Source organism: Danio rerio, chromosome 3 (genome assembly GCF_052040795.2).
Source record: "Danio rerio strain M-AB ecotype USA chromosome 3, GRCz13ab, whole genome shotgun sequence".
NCBI classification, from domain to species: domain Eukaryota; kingdom Metazoa; phylum Chordata; class Actinopteri; order Cypriniformes; family Danionidae; genus Danio; species Danio rerio.
The window spans coordinates 17611437-17624876 of record NC_141023.1 but is presented as its reverse complement, the minus strand read 5'-3'; the positions used below and the strand labels follow the sequence as shown (position 1 = coordinate 17624876).

The following is a 13440-nucleotide window of genomic DNA, read 5'->3' as shown; positions in this document are numbered from 1 at the left end:
TTTTCATACTGCTTGAATTGTTCTTTTCTTTTTACTTTACTATTTTTAATTTTTTTTTTTCATTCATTCATTTTCTTTTCGGCTTAGTCCCATTATTCACCAGGAATCACCACAGCAGAATGAACCGCCAACTTATCCAGCACATGTTTTACGCTGTGGATGCCCTTCTAACTGCAACCCACTACTCACTCATAAAAACTAAAACTAAAAACTGTTTTCTTTTACTGTATTCTTACAGTTATACAGTTATTATACAGTTTCTTGGAATAAAAAAAGTAAAAATAAAAAAGGGGGGGAAACGCAAACAAAAATTAGAGATGGGAGAAATAAACAAACAAATAAACTTATAACAAATAAATTTAGTTTCAAAGCTTCAGAAACAGCACATGCTAGGGACACCTGGTGGTAAAAAAAAACAGCCTGATCTCACGAGGAAATGTAACTATTTTACATGTTATCAGTTTAGTGGCTAATTCATATGAATTGCTGTTACACAGCATTGCAAAAAACTGTGAAAATTCAACAAATCCCAGGTAAAACAAGCATTAGAATTGCTTTTCTAAACATATTGTGAAATTTAAATTGAAAAGTGTAACATAAATGCATTTAGGTCATCATTAAATTTCATTAAAAGTTAAACACGACCCTGTTTTCAACTAAAAATGTTAAACTTTTATGACTTTTTTTGTTGTTCATACTTTACACTGGGGCTGCGTCCGAAAACCCATAATTCCATCCTATATAGTACGCTAAAAACAGTATGCGAGCAGAGTAGTTTGTCCAAGTTCATAGAATTCGAAAATCAGTATGTGAGAAGTAGCCGGATGACTTACTACTTTCGGCGAGATGCTGAAGTGTGCATCCCATGCACGCTGCACTGTAAAAAATGCAGGGTTCCACACAATTCTTTCACGGTGTCCCAACACAAATCGATTAAGTTAACTAACACTTCTAACAAATTAATGTGGATTGAACATAAAGAAATTAAGTTGTGCCAATGAAATCTCAAGAATTATGTTGATTCAGCTTATTTTAAATAAGTAGTTTAAAAAAGCAAAAATTATAATTTTTAAGTGTGCGCTATCCCATGATGCCCTGATCCATCATTTAACAGTTTTTTTGTTTGTTTGTTTACAATCTAAAAATGTTACACCAAAGTAAATAGGTTTTTTTTTTACCTAGCATATATTGGGAAAGTACATAATTTTGGATGCAGCCTTTGTTTCACTCTTTGTAACATTATTAAACATTAGTCTCTCTGCTGCCCCCTACAGATCTGGAGCAGCCATTCTGTCTGTAGGAAGTCTCCATGTTGCTGCTCTCTTGAAAATGGCTTTGTTTAAGGTAAGTTTGTCTAAAATATGTTTTCATGAGAGCGTTGTGTTGAAGAAAGAGTGTGTTTTATACCTCTGACCTGACTGGATTTCATGTAACTGCTTGCTTTAATTGCGTTTTATTCGTTGCCTTTGGTGGAAAACATTGTTTGGCAGGCAAAACAGTTATTGCTTCCTTTAATGTTGATGAAAGTGCTTCATGAAGCTTTTTGATTGTGTTTCGCTTGATATAATGAAGAAAATTGTGAGATCTCTCTATGGGTGTTTGTGTGTGTGTTTGCTGGAGGAATAACGAGGTTTGGTTTGGAGATGTTTGTCTTTGAAGCAGAGGGAGCTGATTGAGTGAAATATTTCATACAGCTTCTGTTTGTGCTGGACTAAAATGAAGTAGAGTTGCCCTGTAAGATCATTTTTGTGGGAAATGAAAGGAACTCAAACCACATGCGGTTTCTCATTGAGACACCAAAGTAGGTTATGTTGGCCTAATGATGAAGGATCTGCGTTGATAACCCAAACATTGCAGGTGCAAACCATTTTGGCTTCCGGAGTTTGTTGGTAACCCAAAACAGGTGACTGATGACCTGAACAGTTTCAAAGCAACTTTTTTTTTCTTTAAGGGAACTATATCTGTTATTAAGTTACTCTAAAGGGCTTTTTACACTGTTCAATTCACGTTTATCTATATAGCGCTTTTCACTATAATTACTGTTTTAAATCAGCTTTACATGTGCACATTATTGCATTACAATCAAATTCAGAAAAATTAAGCTTATTACTTAGCATAACTTTATTGGTTACTAATAACTTTAACTTTATTTATTTGTTTAAATATAATGGGACAAAATGTTTAACTTGATATGTTGTGCCAGAGTTAGCTATAAAGCTAATTTACATCTAAGATTTTTAAGAAAATGGTACCAAAATATTTCTTGATTATTATGATTCAGTGAGGTACACTATAATTCATGTTTGTGTTTGTTTATTTCTATAGCGCTTTTACTATGTGTCAAAGCAGCTTAACATAGAAGTTCTTGTAAATTGAAACTGTGTCGGTTCAGTTTAGTTCAGTTCAGTGTGGATTAATTTTCACTGCTGAAAGTCCAAACACTGAAGACCAAATCCATCGATGCTCAGCTCCACTAGTTCCAAACCAAGCAAGCCAGGGTTGACAGTGGTCATTCTACAAGAGCGAGTAGCAGGGATATTTATCCATGTAGATTTATGAGTGAAACAGGTAAAACATGTTGGAATAGATGGTGGTTCATTCTGCAGTGGTAATCCCTGACAAATAAGAGTCACTAGGAAAATGAATGAATAAATATATTTATTTATTATTATCATTATTATTTGCTGGCATGAAGTAGGTTTGGAGGGCGACAGTGGATAGCGATCTTTCCTCACAGCAAGAAGGTCGCTGGTTCGAGCCTCGGCTGGGTCAGTTGGCATTTCTGTGTGGAGTTTGGAGTCTGGTTTCCCCCACAGTCCAAAGACGTGGTATAGGTGAATCTGGGTAAGCTAAATTGGCCGTAGTGTATGTGTGTGAATGAGAATGGCTTGCAGCTGGAAGGGCATCCGCTGTGTAAAACATGTGCTGGATAAGTTGGCAGTTCAATCTGTATTTATCTTACAAAGTAATAAACAAGTCAATGCAAAGCATTGAAAATACTCGTGTTTCAATATTATCTCACAGACATCCAGCCTTGTGCGTGTCCTTACCTCGGTGGTGGATGCAGAAATGCTCCTGTGGTACCAAACATGGCCAGGGTAGCATCAGATTTACTTGAGGCCTAATAATAGTCGCATGCAGCTGCCCTGTCCCGCACACAGCCCAGAATGTACGGACGCTGCCAGGGAACACTCTGTACACACGTTCCACGCATTTCTCCATGCTGACAACACAGCAAGGACTCCTACTCGGGCTGTCCTGGCACTGGCAGCGGGCCACTGCACGTATACCCGCATACATCAGCACTGCTGGCTATTTAAAACACTGTGACGCCGCTGTAGTGGAAACACTGCACTGTACTGAGGTCTAAAAGCATTCCGTCTGTGCACAACATATTCAGATATATTGGGTTGTGCAGTTTAAATTCATTTTCTAAAGTATTCATTCGGTCATTTTCCTTTGGCTTAGTCCATTAGGGCTGCAGCATGAACCGCCTACTATTCCGATATATGTTTTACACAGCGGATGCCCTTCCAGCCTCAACCCAGTACTAAGAATTTCTTAAGTATTGTAAAATTCATAATAATATACTACTACTGCTAATGCTAAAACTACCACTTCCACTACTACTACTACTACCACTACTTCTACTACTACTACTACTACTAATAATAATAATAATAATAATACTGACAGCATATGTTTTTAGGTCATTGTAACTTTATTAAACTAAGTAAATAATGCTCTAACTTAATTTTATATAGTTATGCAAACTGTTTTAAATCAGTTTAACATAATATAAGTTCAAAGGACTCATAAAGTTAATTTGATTCAGCTTAAAAATTTAAGGATTTTTTACAGTTTACTTATAATAATAATTATTATTTCAATGTATTTTAAAAAGACTTTATGTCTTTGGCTGCTTTTTCTTAATAATAATAACATTAAAAAATCATAGCTGTATAAATAAATAGTACAAAAACAATTACTTTTAAAACTGTTAACCAATTTTCCATCACTGATCGAAAATAAATAAATAAATGAAATTTTATTAATAAAAAACACAAATTTTCTTTTAGAACAGTTAAACCATTTTATTAAAAATATTACTACACAGAAATAGCTTTTTTTATTCTTCACTGTGATTACAAATAATTAAAAAATAAAACAAATGAAAAGAATTACAAAAATTGATTTAAAAGGCATTAAAACTTTTTATTGTGATTGCAAAAATTCGCAAATTCAATGACAATTTAAAAACACGTTTACATGACTTTTTGTTGATTTTTAAATGAATTAAATTAAATTAGTTTTGCTAATAAATAATACTGTTATGTGTAACATAAAATAAAATAAATATTATTATAAATATATTTTATAAAATAAATATAATATTTTAAAGTATTGAAAAGTTTTTCATGCTTTTTCTTTGCTATGTGAATAAATTAAAGAATTGTTTAGTAATGTTATCATTTAAAATGTAAAAATTTTTATTAATTAATTTATCTAATTCATTCAGTCATTCATTTTCACACTTAGTCCCTTGAAATGAACCGCCAACAATTCTGGTTTATGTTTTACACAGTGAATGCCCTTCCAGTCGCAACCCAGCACTGGGTAACACCCACACACTCTCATTCACACACATGCACTACGGACAATTTAGTTCATTCAATTCACCTATCGTGCATGTCTTTGGACTGTGGAGGGGAATAGGAGGAAACCTGGAGGAAACTCACGCGAACACGAGAAGAACATTCAAACTCCACACAGAAATGACAACTGACCCAGTCGGGGCTCAAACCAGCAACCTTCTTGCTGTGAAACAATTGTGCTATCCACTGTGACGCCTCCATCTCAGTGTGATCGAAACAAAATAAAAATTGCACAAATAAATAAATAATAATAACCTTTTAACATCCAAAGAGTTTGAACGCTTAAAAATAATCCAATTGCAGTGTAATCATTGTTTTTTTTTTTATCTAAAAAAAAAAGAAAGAAAGAAAGCAAAAAGTATCTTTCTCTTCTCCTTGCTGGTTTGCTAATACGTACACACTCTTATCTTATCTCTGCTCACTGCTGCCACATATAAACAATGAAACAGCATGAATATTTAGCTGCTGCGTCTTTTCCCTATAGTGGGCAGACATGGCTTGAATGAGATAACTGTATTTTCTGCGGCGTATGTCGTGATAAATACATGCTTCGGCTTCCTGAACTGGGTAAAAATATAAATCTGCTGCTTGTCACAGCACTCCGTAGCTGTATTTAAAATCAACTTGCTCCTCATTGTAATTACAGCCTCACTCACAGCACACAATATCACAGAAAAACCAATCAGCATGTGAAGAATAGCATGTGACTTTCTTTCAATTTCCTTCAACTCTACAGAGACTTTCAGCTGATTTATTGAGTCAGGAGCTCATTTTGTTCACTAAATATCATAGAAAGATGCAAATGACTTTTTTGTTTTATGTTCCTTCTTTTGATAGGATTTAGCTTCTGCTGCTAGGAGAAAATATTGCCTGAAACTCTCGTTTTGCTGTGAAACAGGATGATATTTAAGAAACAGAATTAATAATAAACTTTTAACATTGTTATTGTTATTATTATTAATAATAGCATCTTATTTTTATATACACTGCAAAAAAATTATTTTGACTTAGAGATTTGTCTTGTTTTTAGTCAAATATCTAACAAAAAATTTAAAAGATTTCTTATGAAATAAATATGATTATATTGTATTATTATATTATATATATTTTTTTATAAATATTATGCTTTTTTAAACTTTTTTTTTTAGATTTGTCTGTCTTGTCTGGCTGCTTTTTAATTTGAATTAAACAAAAAAACTGAAATTAAATTATTGAACTAAACTAACATGATATTAAATTAAATTATTGAACTATACTTAAATTAAATTATTGAACTAAACTAAAATGATATTAAATTAAATTATTGAACTGAACTTAAATTAAATTACATTTTTGAAATGAACTTAAATTTAATTAAATTATTGAATTAAATCAAACTAAAATTAAATTAAACTATTGAATTAAATTTAACTAAATTAAATTAAACTAAATTAAAATTATTATTTAAAAAAATTATTGAATTAAATTAAGCTAAAATTAAATTTAAATTTTTTAATTAAATTTTAAAAATGTTAACTTTTAAAATAGTTATAACCTTTTTATTTATTATAAACAGCCCTGAAAGAGTTTTTATGATTTTTTGGCTGTCATTGCATATAACAATAATGTAATGTGTATTTATATTACCCTGTTCTACCATCCAAAGCGCTTCACACTCATTAGGGGGGTCTCTATACACCTCCACCAGTATGGAACATCCACTTGGATGGTGCGTCGGCAGCCACAGGAAAACGGTGCCAGTGCGCCTTACAACACACCATTTATAGGGGGATTAGAGAGACAGTGATAGAGCCAATACATTGGATAGAGATGATTGGGAGGCCATGATGGATAAGGGCCAATGGAGGGAATTTGGCCTGGACAATAATACAAATTTAACAATTTTCAACAAGTGTACAAAAAAAGCATTAAAAAAAACTTGAAAAGTCCAACTAAAACTTACAAAAAATAAATAAAAACTGTGTTGAAAGCATTACATTATGAGACCTTGAGATCTTTTTTCCAACTATTTCTGGTGTTGAAAAGTTTGTGGGGGAAAAGGGGCTTTTATTGACATTTTTAATAGTTTGAAGTAGGGCTGCACAATATATGCATCAATATATGTGATGTGGAGTCTGGATTAAAGTTTATTATTTGCATGTGTTTTTGAGGCATGAGAACTTTAAAAGCAATTGGCATAAGAAACTGTACCATTTGTAACTCTAATAAGGATTATTTGTATTGAATTATTATTATTATTAAAACAACACAGTATTATTCCACACGTGATTATTCAATTACTGTACACGAGAACTGTTACAAATCCATAAAACACTGTTTACTGTTTTTATCATCACGATCATTCTAAAATGAATAATTTTGTCTAATTAGAGATATTCAGGTCATCTCTTGAACTTGCATGTGTATCGCAGAAAACACTTGCAATGTTCGATTTTTCCAATATCGTCCCTAGTTTAAAGTGATATATTGTCTGGGTTGGTGTTGTAAATTATGGCACAAAAACCTGGTAATAAACTGCAAGTATACCTTTTCTGTTGTTTTACAAGTTTTATATCAATAAAAGTCACCTTTTTTAAAAGTGCAGTTAAATATTCAACATGAAAAGTCAGAGATCAAGGTCCTAAAATGCAATTCATAACCGTAAATAAACAGAAAACATCATAAAATAATAATAAGTAACATATATTTTTTTTACAGTGTTTTTCAGTTTTAAAATACTGTATATTTTGGTGCCTTTAAAACATGATCAAGGTCAACTTTATTTAAGTAGTACCTTTAAACAACATGTCATGAATGTTGACAAACATTGCAAAAATAGTAAACAATTAGAGAGACTGGACAATACGTGAGACAATAAAATCTAAAAACTAAAAATTTATTAAAAAAATATTTCAATAGGCCAAAGAAAAGAGGTTTTGAGAGATTTTAAAAACACAATGTAGATGAAGCTCTAATTATTGCAGGTAATGTGTTCACATGTTTTAGAGCATAGACTGAGAAAGCTCTGTCTCCTTTAATTTCAAGCGGGATTTAGGAACAATTAGCAGGAGCTGGGCAGAGGACCTAAGGGATCTTCGGGGAGAATACAAACGTAAAAGTTTAGATATATAGGCTGGACCGCCGGGGCTAGTCCATGTAGACCTTTAAATACATAAGTAAAAAAAAAGATAAAAGTAATGAGTAAATAAATGTCCAAAACATACACAATGACACGAAACAATCTAATAAATACAAATATGATATGATGATGAATATGATAATTTCTCAGTGCATTTTAGTTATTGAAAAAAGAGAGCAGAATGGTTCGCTGAATTGTACATAGTGTATGGGTGTGAATGAGTGTTGGTGGTTCATTCTGCTGTGGCGACCCCAGATTAATAAAGGTACTAAGCTGAAAAGAAAATGAATGAATGAATGAAAAAGCGAGCAGTGATCATTGATGATTGACTGATTCTTTGTTTTAACTTGTTTTTTTCAGTGGGCTGTTTGTGAAGCTTCATCTCATCAACATTTCAATTCTGTTGCAGTGGGCTCTTTTTTTCAATTTTGTCAGTCTATAAAGCATTTCCCACCTTTCCTTGTTTAATTGGATGCTATAAATTCACAGAATTTATGACTTTCTGTTCCCAGCTGGAATACAAAAGGACAGAGGACAGGCGCAGTAATTCACATGGGGGTGTAGAGCTAACACCACTTCACAGAATTGCCTTTTGTTCAGTGTCTGCTGGATCAGAACACCCTCAGATTGATTCTTCCTACAACTCCACACACAAAAAAAGAGAAGAAAAAATTTGTCTTTTTGTTGCTTTCCCATAAGAGTAGATGGTTAACAACCGCCTTGTTCTTTTAAGAGTAGAAAGGTGTATTCTGAGTGAAATCTTTTAAAGTGTTTTTACAAATCAATAAACAGTTGAAGTCAGAATTATGTATTAGCCCCCCTTTGGGTTTTTTTTTTCTATCTTTCATATTTCCCAAATGATGTTTAACAGAGCAAGGAAACTTTCACAGTATGTCTGATAATGATTTTTCTTCTGAAGAAAGTCTTATTTGTTTTATTTCGGCTAGAATAAAAGCAGTTAAAAACATTTTAAGGTCAAAATTATTAGCCCCTTCAAGCAAATTTTTTTCAATTGTCTACAGAACAAACCATCATTATACAATAATTTGTCTAATTACCCTGTCTTGCCTAGTTACCCTAATTAGTTAAGCCTTTAAAATGTCACTTTAAGCTGTATAGAAGTGTCTTGAAAAATATCTAATAAAATATTATTTACTGTCATCATGGCAAAGATAAAATAAATCAGTTATTAGAAATGAGTTACTAAAACAATTCTGCTTAGAAAAGTTGAAAAACTCTTCTCTCCGTTAAACAGAAATTGGGGAAAAAAATTAACAGGGGGGCTAATAATTCGGGGAATATATAGTACTATATATATATATATATATATATATATATATATATATATATATATATATATATATATATATATATATATATATATATATATATATATATATGTATATGTGTGTATGTATATATATATATGTATGTATGTATTCTTATTCCATAGTCTGTCGAAATCCTTGATTCTGATTGGCTGGAAGGTGTGCCTTATTTCCGTTGAGATGCACAGGCAGTTCCAGTCAGTTTTGATCACCGTTTGAAATAAATGTGCTGCTCGCAAACATTACTAGTAGCCATAATATCACACAAACACACACCGGCTATGTTTACATGGACATCAGTTATTGAATTATTTGCCTTAATCTGATTAAGACAATAATATAATTAAGATGTTTACATGATTTGCATACTCCACATGTCGCTGTTTCCATGGTGGACGCTTAATCAGAGTATTGTCTGATTCGTATTAAAAGCTTTCTCAGAATTGTTGTCTCAGAGCCAAAAAAAAATGCTGATTTTGAGACCTTATTCTGCTTCTCTTGTCAACGAGACTCTACGAGAGTTTTACGCCTCTGTGCAGACCACAGCCAGCCATGAATACAGTTTTGCCAGTCTATTGTCTTCAAAAGCAGGGATTAACCTTCACATAAAAAAAACAAACAAACATAATATCACCAGTGACAATTACTTTAAGTCATTTCAAGTCTCTAGACTGACATCTTTGATAATCAGGCATAAATATCTTAATACAGTGGCTCAACTGGATTTATTTATATATTTCTTTAAATTTTACAAAAATTGTTTGCTGATGTTAATGTAATTTGGGCTATTTTGTCACATTTTAAAGCCACTGTTTTCTTTGGTATGCTGTATTTAAGACTTTATGTATCACAGTTATTGTTGGGTAATGCATTCACATAATAAAGGGGTAGGTAGTTCTCCCAAAAATGAACATTTCTTCAGCGTTTCCTTAGGCTAAACTTTTATGAGATTCTTTCTTCTGTTGAACACAAGACAAGATAGACTGAAGAATGTTGGAATAAAAGCAGCTACAGAGATCAATAGCAGACCTAAGAAATACTATGAAAGTCAATGGCTGTTTTTCCAGCATTCTTCCGTGCATCTTTTGTGTTCAACGGAAGACAGAAAGTCAAACAGGTTTTGATGCTGCTGTGATGTAATGTGAAAGCAATTAAGTGATCTGTTGCCAGCCAGCAACTTAAGTAACCTGTTTGTTCTTGCACTTGTGGCTGAACATGATTCAGGGACCTGATTTACTCACAGCAAAGCTCTTTTTTTATATTTAATAAGCAACAGAAAGCATTAGAAAATACCTTTTGTAGTTACTTATTTTCCATTTATTGACTGACAGCTCTCCTGTAAGAAATCGTAAATGCAAGAGGTATTGCGTATGACATGTAAACTAGCTTAAATCTGAACATGTATTTACAGATCTCACTTGCACAAAAAAAGATACAGTGTTTCCTTACAAAGAATAAAAACTGCAAAATGCAGACGTAAAATATTCATTGCTGAGTAGAGATGAACTTTCTTTCATGCATCCTGTTGCTCATGCAATTCAGAGGTGAACTGTACAGATGTGAATTTACATTTCCCTCAGCCTGAGCTTTATTTATGGAGCCAGATCAGTCTTAAAACTAATTACAAAATATATAGTTCATATGTCCACAACACAATTCACATGAACAAAATCCAGTTCGTAAAATCAAAACATGATTCAAAAATGCACAAGTTCAATTCTAAAGTTCAAAACACGATTCAAAAATACACACATTCAATTTGTACATTCGAAATATGATTTTTAAATGCACAAATCCAATTCGGAAATTCAAAACACGATTAAAAAAATACACAAATCCAGTTGAAAAATTTAAAACCCATTTCATAAATGCTCAAATCTAGTTTGTAAATTAAAAACACGATTCATTAATACACTGAAAAAAATATTCAAAGATAATTGGATTTACTCAATTTTTTAAAGCTAAGTGATTGTAAACAATTTCGAAGTTAAACATTACTAATTGTATTTGTTTGCAACAGTTTTTCAGTGTACAAAAATCAAATTCATTTAGTAAAAATAAGATTTTTACTAGTGAATTCACAAATTGTGTTTTGTATTTAGGAATTGTGCTTTAACTTTATGAATTGGATTTTGTAAAGGTGAGTTGTGCTTTGCATGCATACATTTTATTTTGTAAATGTATTATTTTTGAGACTGATCTAATCTGTCTCTATATTTATTAACTTCACATTCCACATTTTGTGTAAAAGGGCTTTACGTTTGTCAAAAGGAGATGTTTTTTTACAAAGACGTTTTATTATGAAAAACAAGCTAGCCCAGCTCATGTGAATAAAGTAACCCATGCACATTATTTCGCTTACAAACGAACACATTTGGTAACTTTCCAGACGCTAAACTGTAATGTATTACTTTTAAAAGTAGCTTTCCCCAACCCTACTGATAATGAAAATCCTTATATCATTCACAATAATTGGGATAAATTTGAGAACATTTACAGTATTTCATCTAAAAATGCTCCACATCCACATGTTTTTGAAAGTTGTTCATCCACACTGAAACAATTAAAAACCCTTTCATCCCTGCACTGTGCATGCATAAGGACAGGGGTGGCCAACCCTGTTCCTGGAGAGCCACCTTCCTGCAGATTTCAGTTCCTACCCATATCAAACACACCTGAACCAATTAATCAGGACCTGAACACCACGTGATAATTACAGGCAGGTGTGTTTGATATGGGTTGCAACTGAAATCTGCAGGAAGGTGGCTCTCCAGGAACAGGGTTGGCCACCCCTGCATTAAGACCTGTGACTTTTTATAACATTGTGGCAATATCATAGAAAAGCAACAAGTTTTTTTATGCTGTTGGAGGACAAAAACGAAGGACAAATTATGCATTTTAAATGAAAATTTGTGCTGCAATGGTCAAAAAACAGAGCAAAAATAAGAAAACAGCAGTTAGGGAAGCATGTAGTGTCCAATCTTCATACTTCGCTTTAACAATCTAAGATCATTTGGAAAATCCTGGAACTTCTTGATAACTGATCTCTGGCTAATCTTGTTCTTCAAACAAGTTTGCGAAGCAGATTAAAATATCTGGATGAACTGATCTGACATGGTTCAATGTGTTGTGAAGGACTGATCTTACAGCTATTCGTAACTTTTTGAATTAGTGCCTAATTTGTAAATATTTGTGGGATCTCATTCATACAATTTAGTATGATTTGCTTATCCCCCAATGACGGTTAGGCTTAGGGGTTGGGTTGAGTGTCATGCCTCTTATTTAAAACCATACATTTTCGTATGAATTAGCCACTTAACTGACAAAACGTAAAATAGTTACGTTCCGTCGTGAGATCAGAACCCCCGATAACATGATCAGCAATGCAATGATTGGCTGACAGCACAGCAACGTAATGATTAATGATGTAACCTGATTCATATTTAATTATCCATGTTAGCAAAATTACATAAAATTTGTAGTGTTTTGTTTTATTTGATATACAATGACTTTCCTCATTTGTTGTGGGTTGCAGGCTTTACAATTTTATGAGTGGAGTGTATTGAGCTATTTATTTAGTTGTCCTATAAAAGAATGGTTCATTGGATTAAAAGGTTTACGGTTGCAAAACAATTTATATGTGCTGAATTTAAACAAACAAACAAACAAAAGTTGAGCATCACTAAATTTAATTTGTTTGTTTAAATTCAGTTCTATAAACTGTTTGCAACCACTTAAAAACATTTAGTACATCCATTTTTTTGGTCTAGGATAGTATTTGAATTTCTTAATTATTAATATCTCAATTAGTTATGTTTAATTAATTATGCTTAAAATGTGTTTAAAGAATATTCTCTGTTTAACAACACGTGGAAAATATTTGGAAATATACTGACTAATAATTTGGACTTTAACTGTATATAGAAATTATATTTACTATATAAATCTAGGCCTACTCAAACAAAACTGTTGCTTGTTCTAATTACTTATTTGAAATAGGTTGAAACAGCACAATTCTTGAGATTTTGTTGGTACAACTTAGTTGCTTTATGTTCAGTCCACTTTAATTTGTACAAATTAATAAGTTAACTAAATTATCTCATGTTGTCCCAACACAAATCGATTGTGGAACCCAGCATTTTTTACAGCGTGTATACAGATCTGACTGTGAAATTAGAGTATATTTTGAATGAAACCCTTTTTTACGTAAATACACTGACACTGCAGCACAGAACAGCTCTTTCCTCATTGCAAACATCAAGTGAAGGTCTCATATTTTAGCTTTCATTACAGGCTCTTCACACATTGGCAATGTGAAAAGCGATTAATACATGAGAAA

General features: G+C 32.4%; 1 long non-coding RNA gene across 4 annotated transcripts in view; it reads left to right on the top strand.

The window, feature by feature from the left end:
- The window catches only part of LOC147845581 (uncharacterized), a 73743-nt gene that overhangs the window by 14530 nt on the left and 45773 nt on the right, over nt 1–13440 (top strand). For 2 of the 4 annotated variants that reach the window (XR_015480602.1, XR_015480603.1), the window contains one exon: nt 1275–1344. This is a non-coding gene — a long non-coding RNA (uncharacterized LOC147845581). Of the gene's footprint in view, nt 1–1274; nt 1345–1763; nt 1904–8133; nt 8204–8285; nt 8581–13440 lie in introns of those variants that run through there. The other 2 variants (XR_015480604.1, XR_015480605.1) reach the window with 2 other exon arrangements.